The following is a 12,244-nucleotide window of genomic DNA, read 5'->3' on the forward strand; positions in this document are numbered from 1 at the left end:
CCGAATTGAGAATGATTTACCTAGACTGTACCATATGGGAGAACATTCAGTACCGTGAAAGGAGTCGCTCTATTTGTATTAAGCTCTGAAGCAAAAATTTTGGGGTCCTTTTCATCTAACAATACTTTATCCCTGACTTTAAGTTGCTTTGTTTCATCCTTACGCTCATCGTGGTGTCACTTTGATTCTTAGTTTTCTTTTGGTTTCTCCGTGAAATGTGTTCGCCATTCGTCTAGTTCATCGATCTGAAGCCTTCATTCTTCGTGAGTCGCTCTGTTTTCGTTGCATGGATTAGAATGAGGCTCCATTACATTCTCCCTAGAGGACTCTTGCAAAGAAGTTTGAGTTGTAATATTATTTAAATTAACCGATTCATCTCAATTACTAGCTATTTTAACAGAATCACGAGCTTGGAGAGTAATTGTGTCATCCCCTACACGATGTATTAGTTCACCTGTGCTAACATCAATGATAGTTCTAACAGTTGCTAAAAAGGGTTGCCCTAAAATCAAAGGTACGTCATTATCCTCTTCCATGTCTAGAACAACAAAACCAATTGGGAATATAAATTTATCGATTTTAAATAGAACGTCTTCAATAATATCCCTAGGAAATCTAATTATTTTATCAGCCAATTGAATGCTCATCCTAGTTTGTTTGGGTTTCCCAAGACCTAGTTGTTTAAACATTTTATAGGGCATGACATTAATACTTGCCCCTAAATCAACCAAACCATTGTTAACATTTAAACTACCAATTAAACAAGGAATTGTAAAACTCCCTGGATCTTTCAACTTGTTGGGTAGCTTATTTTGTAGAATGGCTGAGCAAACTGCATTCAACTCCACATGCGATGCCTCATCCAACTTCCACTTATTTGCTAAATGCTCCTTTAAAAATTTAACTGCGTTCGGAATCTGCGAAAGAGCTTCAATAAACAATAAGTTAATATGTAATTTCTTTAATAATTTAAGGAATTTACCGAATTGTTCGTCCGTGTGGTCTTTCCTTATCGCACAGGGGTATGGCACACGAGGTTTATATTCTTTACATACTGATTTTTGCTCACTGTGGTCCACCTCACCTTTACCTTTACTTACCACAATTCCTTGCCTCAATTCTGGTTCAGGTTCAACTAACCCTTCCTCATCTCGAATAGTAATTGCATTAAGTTGTTCCCTTGGGTTAGTTTTAGTATTACTCGGCAAGCTACCTTGTGGTCGTTCAGAAATCAACTTAGCAAGATGTACTATTTGAGTTTCGAGTCCTTGAATTGATGCTTGTTGATTTTTAAGAGCTGTCTTGGTATTCTGAAAATGAGTTTCTGACACCGAGATGAATTTTGTTAGCATCTCCTCAAGGTTCAACTTCTTTTCCAGCTGGTAAGATGGTTGTTGAAAACCTGGGGGATGTTGTGGCCTTTGATTTCCTTAACCACCCCACGAGAAATTGGGATGGTTCCTCAAACCTGCATTATAAGTGTTACTGTATGGGTTATTTTGAGGTCTAGAATTATTATTACCTATATATTGAACTTGTTCCTCCTTGGTGCTAGGGCTGAAGGTTGGATAATTTGTGTGTACTACTCCTCCACTTGAATCACACCTCATTACTGGATGTACCTGAGTAGAACCGTACAAACCGTCAATCTTTTTATTTAAAAGCTCTACCTGGTTAGATAGCATAGTAACTGTGTCGAGGTTTAAAACACCAGTAGCTTTCGTCGGCTTCGTTCTTATGACTTGCCACTGATAGTTATTCAGTGACATCTCCTCAATAAATTCATAAGCCTCTTCAGATGTTTTGTTGTTCAAAGTTCCACCGGCGGCTGCATCGATAAGTTACCTTGTTGAGGAGTTCACACCGTTGTAAAATGTCTGAACCTGCAGGCATAGAGGTAACCCATGGTGAGGACACCTTCTTAATAAGTCCTTGTATCTCTCCCATGCATCATAAAGAGTTTCTAAATCCATCTGCACAAAAGAAGAGAGATCATTCCTTAGTTTAGATGTTTTAGCTAGCAAAAAATATTTAAGTAAAAATTTTTCAGTCATTTGTTCCCAAGTTGTAACACCCCTAACCCGTACCCGTCGCCGGAGGGTTAAGGAGTATTACCATACAAGCACGAAATTCCATTTAACTTTATTCGAATAACTCCCGTTGGCACACTTATAAAACCGAATTCCAACTTGTTTTTTTTTTCAATTATACAATATACAAAAGAGTCATCTCAAGTTAATGGGTACATTGATTCATTCTTAAGTTCAATTCACATCAAAACATGGAAAAAATTAATCGAATATCAACCACACATTCACATTAACTATGTGGAACACATATAGTAACTTAACAAGCCATTTTCGCATGGCTATACATATATACATCATCAAAAAGATACTTATTTAACATCAAAAAGTCAAGCCTATACATGCCATTATCAAAGTTTAGCTACTAGAGTACCGAATGGGCTTAAATAGTGTGGACGACTTCGACTTTGAGATTCCCGAGACCGTAGCTAACAAACGAGATCTATAAAACTGAGAATTAAGGACAACAGAGTAAGCATTTCTATGCTTAGTAAGTTTTAAGCAATGAAATCATTTAAAATTAAAGCATAGCATTCATAAGGCTTATCATCTTTTCTTTGACCGAATGTAACCATGACTAAAATATACCACTATTGTTCATGCATGTTATTTTAAATTTTTCCTTAAACACAAATTCATATCACGTAGATAACTTCTTTTTATCCAACCAACTTCATCATTTGGCCGAATACATCTAATTCAATTACAAGGCTAAATAAATACATATACGCATATTCACATATTCATGTTACTTCACACTTCAACCAATATACTCACATGCTCAAAGGCAATCTTAACATATTTCCACTTGAATCAAAATTCATGTATCCTGAATAAGCTATAGACTTCATACAACCCTAAGCAATGGCCGGAAGAGCACTATCCAAATGAATAATCACAATTTAAACCGAATCAAAATTTACAACGTATATATGGTACATACCTGACCATCTTAGGGTTGTGAGCACATTAATTGGAATTATTACGGCAAGATCACACATTTCCAACACAAATGCCTTCGGGACTTAGCCCGGATATAACACCAGCACAAATACCTTTGGGACTTAGCCTGGATATAACACCAGCACGAATACCTTCGGAACTTAACCCGGATATAACACCAGCGTGAATACCTTTGGGACTTAGCCCGGATATAACACCAGCAGGAATGCCTTCGGGACTTGGCCCGGACATAACATCAGCACGAATGCCTTCGGGCCTTAGCCCGGATATAAATCTCACACAAGGCCTGCGGGTCTTAGCCCGGTTATAATCCTCAATAATCATGCACAGATATATATATATATATATATCATAAAACATTAGCTTTTCATTTACATTACTAGAACACAAGCACAACATGCTTATCAACTATTCCACTTTTGGCTCAATAGCCACATACAAAAAACACGATTTCGTTTCGCTATCCAACATGATTTCTATAACCATTTAGCTACAAGTCATATACACAAATTATTTATCTCACTTCATAATTCAAGTAGAACCATTAGGTCACAATTTATTTATTATGCTTATATATCATGATTTTATCAAATCATAAGCTAAGTTCCATTACTCAAAGACTTACCTTGTATCTTTCTGAACAAATTTCGGGTTGGCTATTCTGTGACTTTAGCTTTTCCCTTATCCGATGTTGCCTTTCTATGCTCTTGAGCTATGTTAAACAAGTTTAATTTTATTAAAGCTTATTCATACCTCTCATTCAATAATTACACTTTCATTCCAATATGACACACACACACACACACACACAATTTTCCTTTACATACACATTCGGCCAAATACAGCTATGTTACAAGTCACAACTAAGTTATTGATTTGATCAAGTTTACATAATCTTTTAATCAAACTCATTATTCATGACATAATAATCATTAAGAGCCGAATATGTGATCACTTAGTAAGCTTAAATTCATGTGAACTTAAGTGTCAAAAATTTCTATGAAATATTTACTCACTATCTTCTATCTTTAACTCAATTTCCTAGCTCCCAATTGACACACTAGGACCATCTTAATTCATTTCTCATCTTGTTAACATAAACATGGCAAAGCTAATTCCCATAAACAATTATCATCAATTCATTCGTTCTCTAGGGACAAAGCCGAATGTTTAATAAGCAAATAAGGCACACAAAGCATGACTTCTTCAATTAAACCTACCATTCTCTATTTCATTGATTTTAACATCAATTTTACTTAGCAACTTCTCACTTTACAATTCGGCAACCATGAAAGCTTCTTTTTAAGCATATTGACAAAATCTCAATTATCCAAATATTAACAAAATCTAGCTAATGGCCGAATATAAATACTTTGCCCCATACCCACGAATTCACCTATTCTAAGCTCAATTTGGCAATTAAGTAAATAATACTAATGTTGAGCATTATTTGACAATTTGTCTTAAGTAGCCGACTAAATTCATGTTCCTAATTCTTAATTTCAAGTATTTCATTCACAAGTTACACAAATTATGCTCAAAACCTCAATTCAATTTCGGTAAGCACAAACATGTTAGCCAAAATTCCCCAAAGCACCTAAACCACTACTATGCATATCTAACAAGTTTAAACCTCACTTATCCATCTTTACTCATAAGAGCATAAAATAACCACCATTTCTTACCACCCATATCATGGCCGAATGCCCAAATCACCATAGAATTCAAAATTTCAAAATGGGCTAAGTCAAATACTTAGCTATCAACCACACTTAAAAAAAAATTCAAAGGAAATAACATGAAATTTTTACCTTAATCAAGCAAAAATCAAAGAGTGACTGAAAGCCTAGCTTTCCCTCCTATATTCGGCAAATGAAGAACAAAAGATGAACTAAGCCTTATTCTTTTCACCTTTCACTATTTTATTTATTTTATTTTAACACCAATAACATATATAATTATAATTATATTATAATAAAAATATATGTATAAAATACATACATTTCAATGATTATTCCACATAGACGGCCACTATAAAAAAAACATGTTAATTTGACATACAACTCCTTGTGTTTTAAAGTCACATAATACAAGGCCATTTCAAAATTTACCTAACACATTCTCAAAATTTTCACACAAGTCCATTTTCAATTAATTTCACATCAATTTGCAAAAATTAAAGCATTTAAAAATTCACACAGGCATAAACACATATTTTAGACATAAAATATTATATTCAAATATTTCGGTGACTCAGTTTAGCGGTCCCGAAACCACTTCCCGACTAGGGTCAAAATAGGGCTGTCACACAAGTAGTGATTAACCCTCGTGGTAACGAGTTCAACCATTGTTTAGCTTTGTTCCTCAATGAGAATGGAAACAACCGAAGGCGAATGGCATTTTCAAAAATGCCATTGATCTTAGAAGTGTTGCAGAACTCCAGAAAATTCGCCAAATGAGTGTTTGGATCCTCGTCCTGCAAACTATCAAACTGAACAAACTATTGTATCATTTGAATTGTGTTAGGTTTCAGTTCAAAATTATTTGCAGCAATAGCAGGTCTAACTATACTCGATTCAGCTCTTATTAAAGTAGGTTTAGCATAATCGTACATAGTACGAGGAGCACGATTTTGATTTACTAGTTCTGCAATAGCCACAGGAGGTAATTGATTATTTTGATTATCAGTCATCTCCTCGGTTGTGGTTTGAATATTGTCCTCCTGTCCTTCCTCTATGTATCGTAGGCTTTGCCTTATTTCTCTTCGATTTCTACGATCTGTGCTTTCAATCTCACTGTTAAAAAGTAGAGGTCCTGACGGGTTTCTACTAGTCATAAACTATAAAAACCTGCCAGAAGTAAATAAAAGAAGATTTAGTGATATAAACAAAATTAAAATTAAATTAAATTGTAATAAAATAAATGGCTAAAGTAATAAAAATTAAGCGTTCCTAATATTTTAGTCCCCGGCAACGGTGCCAAAAACTTAATGGTTGTGAAACTAACTAAAAATTTGACTTAAGGTAAGCGCACTTATCAAACAATAGTATAGTTATGGTGAGACTGGAAATATCGTATCCACGAGGACTAAAAGTACTAGTAATTACTATTTTATTATTATCTAGCCTAAGAATTAAAGTGTGGTTTTAAACTAAAACCATTTATCTAATTAACTAAGATTACGACAAAGATGATGTTTGGAAAATACTTTAGGAAAAACCGATGGAGAAGACAATACCCAAGGAAGAATCCACCTAGACTTCACTTATTACTTCTGAATTAGACAATTTATTCACTTAACTTAATCCGATAGAAATCCCTAATTTATGTTAATATATCTCTCAAGAATAAGAACAACTGACATTAGGTTGATTAACTGAAATATCTTTCTAATTAAAACCCCTATTGTCACATTAACTCGATCTATGGATTCCTTTATTAGATTTGCTCTAATCCGGTAGATTTATGTTGTCCTATCTCTAGGATTGCATTCAACTCCGCTTATATGAATGATCTACTCTTAAACAGGGACTTTTGCTCCACTGAATAAGCACATCAAAACTTGAATTAATACCCAGGAATATTAAAACAAGAATTTAGAACTCACAAATAAGAATAAGAATAAGTCTTTATCATATAATTCAAATAGAAATAAGATTCGTCATAGGTTTCATCTCCCTTAGGTATTTAAGGAGTTTAGTTCATAATATTAATGGAAAACATCTCAAAGTTTGGAAAACAACAAAAATAAAGAAACCCAAAGAACTTGTAGGAAATTGGATGGAAATCTTCAGTGTTGATGTAGATCCTAGCTCCGAGGTGATTCTGATGGCTGTTCTTGAGTACTTTCTGCCTCCAACTCTTTGTGTCTCCTCTAATCCTCTTATAGGGTGTTTATATAGGCTTTAAAATGCTTCAAAACCCTCAAAGTACCCTTTTTCGAATAGAACTAGGCTTGGGCTCGGTAGAGACACAGTCGTGTGCCACGCCCGTGACGGTGCTCAGGCCGTGTGCAATTTTGAGTTGGATCTTAGTCAACACGGCCATGACACATGGGTGTGTGGTCTACCCGTGTGTCACATACGGGCATGCGGATCACCCGTGTGGAAGTGCCTAGGCCGTGTGGAACACTAATTTAGGCCCAATTTATCCATTTTTGGCCCGTTTCTTGCTCTTTTTGCTATCCTAAGCTCTCCTGAGTATAAAACAAGAAATAAAAGGATTAGGAGCATCGAATTCACTAAAACCAAGGAAAAAATCAATCACAAACAAGCCAAGCATGAGGTAAAAATATGTATATATTACAGTTTATCAAGATTAAACTAGTGAATCACAAACAACGAGAGAAAAGTAAGGTCCTAGTTAAAAGAGATTTGGGTTCCACTAGTTCAAACTTTCTTCCTGTAAAATGATTTAGAGAGGGTAGACCGCAGACAAGGGGCGCAATAACTAACTCTAGGGGTAAGGTTTACCACTGTAAATATTCTAGAAACTGCCACCTAGGAGATTGTTGGAAGAAAATGGGTGCATGTTTGAAATGCGGATTAATGGAGCATTTGATGAAAGATTGTTCTCGCTCGAGTAATCAAGCACAAACTTTGACCCAAAATTAGGGAGTGGGCTAGCTACCTCTAAGGGGCCATTGGCAAAATAGGCCTGCAAATACTGTAGCAACCGGTACGATTAAAACCTAGGCTAGGCAACCAACTCTTGTTTAACATCGTTATAGGTCGTGAGGAAAGGGATGTGTCTGCGATCATCACAAGTATTTTTTCCATTAAGTCAATCTCATACTTTGCCTTAATTGAAATAGGACCGACCCATTCATTTGTTGCATGTAATATGTCTGTTAAATTAGGTGTTGTGGTAGAGGAAACCATTATTGATGTAACCATAGTAAGCTCTTTAGGATAGTCAGTTATTATATATAAAGTCTATAGGAGATGTCCATTGGAGGTTTAAGGGGTAGCGTCTCCAGTAGACCTTATGGAGTTACCGTTTGGGGAGTTTGATTTAATTATAGGTATGTATTGGTTATCAGAACACCAGTTCCCTTCTGGGTTGTTACAACCAATCAAAGTACCTTAGTGCAAGTGGAAGCGAATAACGATGGACTTTGTTAGCGGGTTACCCTTAACACCCATTAAAAAAGATCTAATTTGATTAATAGTAGGTCGACTGACTAAGTCAACACACTTCTTTCCTATCCACAAAGATTACTCATTGAAAAAACTCGTTAAGTTCTATGTTTTCGAGATAGTACGGTTGCATAGGGTGCCCATATCGATTATCTTTGATCCAGATAGAATTGTTAATTGAATGCGATTATTCTATATGTTATTATTTAATATGTTTTAACGACTGTTTGCTCTGATTTTCTTATGAAGTGACTCACACTAAGCGTCATAGCTCAATCCCCCATTTATTTCCATCCTTATAGGTGACCCACCAAGTTAAAACGTGGACACGACATCCAGAGGGTCTCGGCTCAGTTTTTATTTATTAAATTGTTTAGGCTTCTTATTCAATTTATTTAATTATTCAAAGTTTGAATAGATTTTATTTTAAACTATGGCATGGAATTTAGGGTTTAGGTTTTGTTTTTTTATATTGCATGACTCGTAAATAGAATTTAAGGATGACACTATATAGTTAAGTATAAACCCCCGGTTTTTATTAAAAATACATACTATTATCACTTAGCCACTGCTGAAGGAAATGAGCTTGCGAAAGTTCAGTGAATACACATGTACACAACACAAGAGAACACATCAATAATTTACAAACTAAATAACTCACTTATAGATAGATCGCATAAAGTAGTTCACACATAAATAGTTGTACACGTAGGTTGTTTGCATACAATCGGTTCGCATGTCACTAATTCACATATAATCAACCCCATTTAGTTTAATGATATATTAGAAGTTCATGAAAATGAAACATAATTAAATAATATACTTATTGGACAAACGGTTCTGCTAAAACACACCCTAAGACTCATAGAGTCACTCAAATCGCCATATAAGTGTAGCACAAATGCACACTATCTCCGGTGAATGAAGCATTACTAGACATTCCCTTATTTCTTCATCAAATCTTTGGGCCATAATGCCCTATCGCATTACATAGGTAAGCACTCACGATCCTATGGCAAGCCAACTATATCTAATGGTTCCAAAAATTCACAATGCCAACATATCATAGTAATACACATTTACAGATCATGTCATTTTAAGCTTACAATTTGTAATAGAGTTCATAGTACCACAACACATCATAGAATAGCTTGCAAAACAGAAAATTAAGCATAAAAAAAAAAAAGCTTAGTAGACTTAGGGTTCGCACACCACATATATATACATTTATATATAATAAATAGAACAACAATTTTAATGCAAAGATATATAAATATATTTTTATGTTAAAACCCACGCATGCATACATATAATACAAAACCCTTTTAATGCAAAGTTATGTACATATATTATTTCTAATAACCTTTGCATATGCATTCATTATATATAACAATTCCTTTTTACATCAATGTATATACACTACATCAATTAAAAGCCACAAACCTATATATAATATATAAGAGTACACACAAATTATATTATATAACAAAATTTAGAGGCCTATATATATCATATATTTATCCTAACCCTGGACGCATGTATAAATTTTACTCAAGGTTCGCATAGCATTTAAAAACACACAGACATAGATTCATGCTAAGAGTTCGTAGAACGCATAGATGAGGTTTGCACAATGCATGGAAGAGGTTCGCACATGCATATGTTCAATTCACGACAGAAGATAGGGTTCATACTTCTTGCTTTTGGTAGAGTGCGACCTCATTTCTGGATGCAGTATATAGTGTACTCACATTATTCACCACAATGTCGGTTATGTGACCTTTTCCTTCCCTTTGTCTCTACAATCGATACCCCTTTGGTATTTTTAGCTTTGAATGAATAAATACACATCACATATTGTCTAAAACAATTTAATTTATTCTCTATTCAACAATAGCCTACTACTTACGTTATTTCTTGGAGATTTGTATTATTCTAATACTTACCCCATTTCCTAACTTTTAACCCTCCTAACATACATATATTTGTAGATCTAAACAATTAATTAAACGTTAATCTCACCTAAATCTTTCCTTTAAGAATAAGCCACCGTTCATCATCTTCCTCAAGAGCAAAACCATTTTAAACAACATTTCTTAGCTTCGCCAGCTTCAATCCACCATTTTCATGAAGCCAAATCATAAAAAAACAAAGATTATATATTTTCTAACTAAACCGTTGATACTTTAGTCAAAAGCATTTCATGCATATTTAGTATGAAAGTAGATTGTTTACCTAGGGTCTTCCTATCCTTCGTGACTTTTGAGTGGTCTGCTCAATAACCGAACCAAAGTTTAAGAAGAAAAAGTTGGTGTTTTGCTTGATAATTTAAAAAATAAAATGGTGCTTGGGTGCTTAGAAATGTAATGCGCAATAAAATTTTGAAGGAAAATTAACTACCAAATGCAACAGCTTTTGAAATGAAGAAGGTGTAAAAAGAAAGAAAAAAAAAAGAAATTAAAACATGAGAAGCAAATGAGCAGTGACAGCTTATATAGCCAAATTCATTTATAAACTTGGTTTATTTATCTTATAGATCCCTCCTAATTCTACCCTTGTTTTAATAAATCCCACACTAACCATTAGTCCTAATTTACCTATTCAAGTTCTCTACTTAGCTATTATTCCTATTGAGTCCTAATTACTATCGTGATTTCTATTTACTCTATTTTTAATCTATACTTTAATGTCAATACCATCGGTCTGATTTCTAGGATGTGACAATCTAACGTTGGGATAAAAATGGGTAGGTATGGTTAGAATTAATACATACCTACAAGGCCGAAAAGTATAAAATAAAGTGCTGCAAAGATGGGGAAAGGTATGGATGCAAACACTGGTCCAAAATTTCCTACACAAAATATCATATATGTTAAGATTACATCACTATTTGGATCTATTTTAGTAACTTTTTTACATTGGAGTCTGCACTTTTTTTGCCAAAGTTAGGTTTTGAGCTTAGTAAATTGGTCTCCCATTGAGACTTGAATTAGGGAATTGTTCCCACTTTGGGCCTTAAACTTTTTTTTGTCCAGGTTAGTCCTTGAACTTGACAATTGTTCCCACATTGGGGCCTAAACTCTAGGGTTTTTGAGAACTAACTTGAACCAAAAAAAATTCAAATCCCATTCTGAGAACAACTACAAAATTCAAGGTTTAATTTAGAGAAAAAATTCCAAGCCCTAAAGTAGAATCAATTGTCAAATTTAAGGTTTTGGGTTCCACAATATGGGAAAATTTGTCAAGTTCAGATCTCAAAATGTAATTTAACCCTTTTTATTACCTAAATTTTTATTTCTTTTCAACATATATTCATGTATTCATATAAGTATGATTGTTCAAATCTATATATATATAAAAAAGATCAAGCGTATCAATGTTGGACTTATACCAAATATAGAGAAAAACAACATGAAGCCAACAATTATCTTATTAACTCGGCGACTTCCAACTCGGGTTATCCTAGGAGTCTGACATTTTCCTTGAAACATAACTATGATAGCGCCAATAAGGGATTGGTCCTTATTGTAAGGCCAATGAGGCCTTAAGTTGGAGTTTCATAATGTTTGAGTTTAATCTAAGGAGGATTTTCTTTAGTTATACGATGGTTTTTAGGTAACATGTTCTCGATTTTTCCTCGAGAAGGGCTTGTCTGATTAATAGTTATGTTAAACTATCATACCTACTAGCTAATGCCACGGTTAATACGTAAGCTGAAGGAGGGGTCACTAATTCGTTGCAATGATGGGTCGTTTAGTATATAGGCTATTGGGTTAAACCATCGTTTTTTGATTCAACCAGTTTGATGGATTCCATAGCCAAACATTTTATAAGACTTTGACAGCTTTTAATATTGACATGATAGTAATTTTAGCTCTCATTGTTTATACATTGTGTCAATTTAATCTTTATTCTAAAAAATTCAACTCCTAACATTTAAATAGTGCAATTTTGTATTTTTACAGCTTTTGCTTTTATTTGTAACATTCAAGGTTAAATTTAAAACAATAAAAAAGATAAAATTATTATATTAAATTTTTAGATTTTTAATTTTAA

General features: G+C 34.1%; 1 non-coding gene across 1 annotated transcript; it reads left to right on the top strand.

Moving 5' to 3' along the window:
- Positions 1 to 1,899: 1,899 nt before the first annotated feature.
- On the top strand, positions 1,900 to 2,006 carry LOC128289895 (small nucleolar RNA R71). Its single transcript, XR_008279537.1, has one exon. It is a non-coding gene; the product is annotated as a small nucleolar RNA R71 (small nucleolar RNA).
- Positions 2,007 to 12,244: the final 10,238 nt, after the last annotated feature.

This window comes from Gossypium arboreum, chromosome 2 (assembly GCF_025698485.1).
Source record: "Gossypium arboreum isolate Shixiya-1 chromosome 2, ASM2569848v2, whole genome shotgun sequence".
Taxonomy (NCBI): Eukaryota; Viridiplantae; Streptophyta; class Magnoliopsida; order Malvales; family Malvaceae; genus Gossypium; species Gossypium arboreum.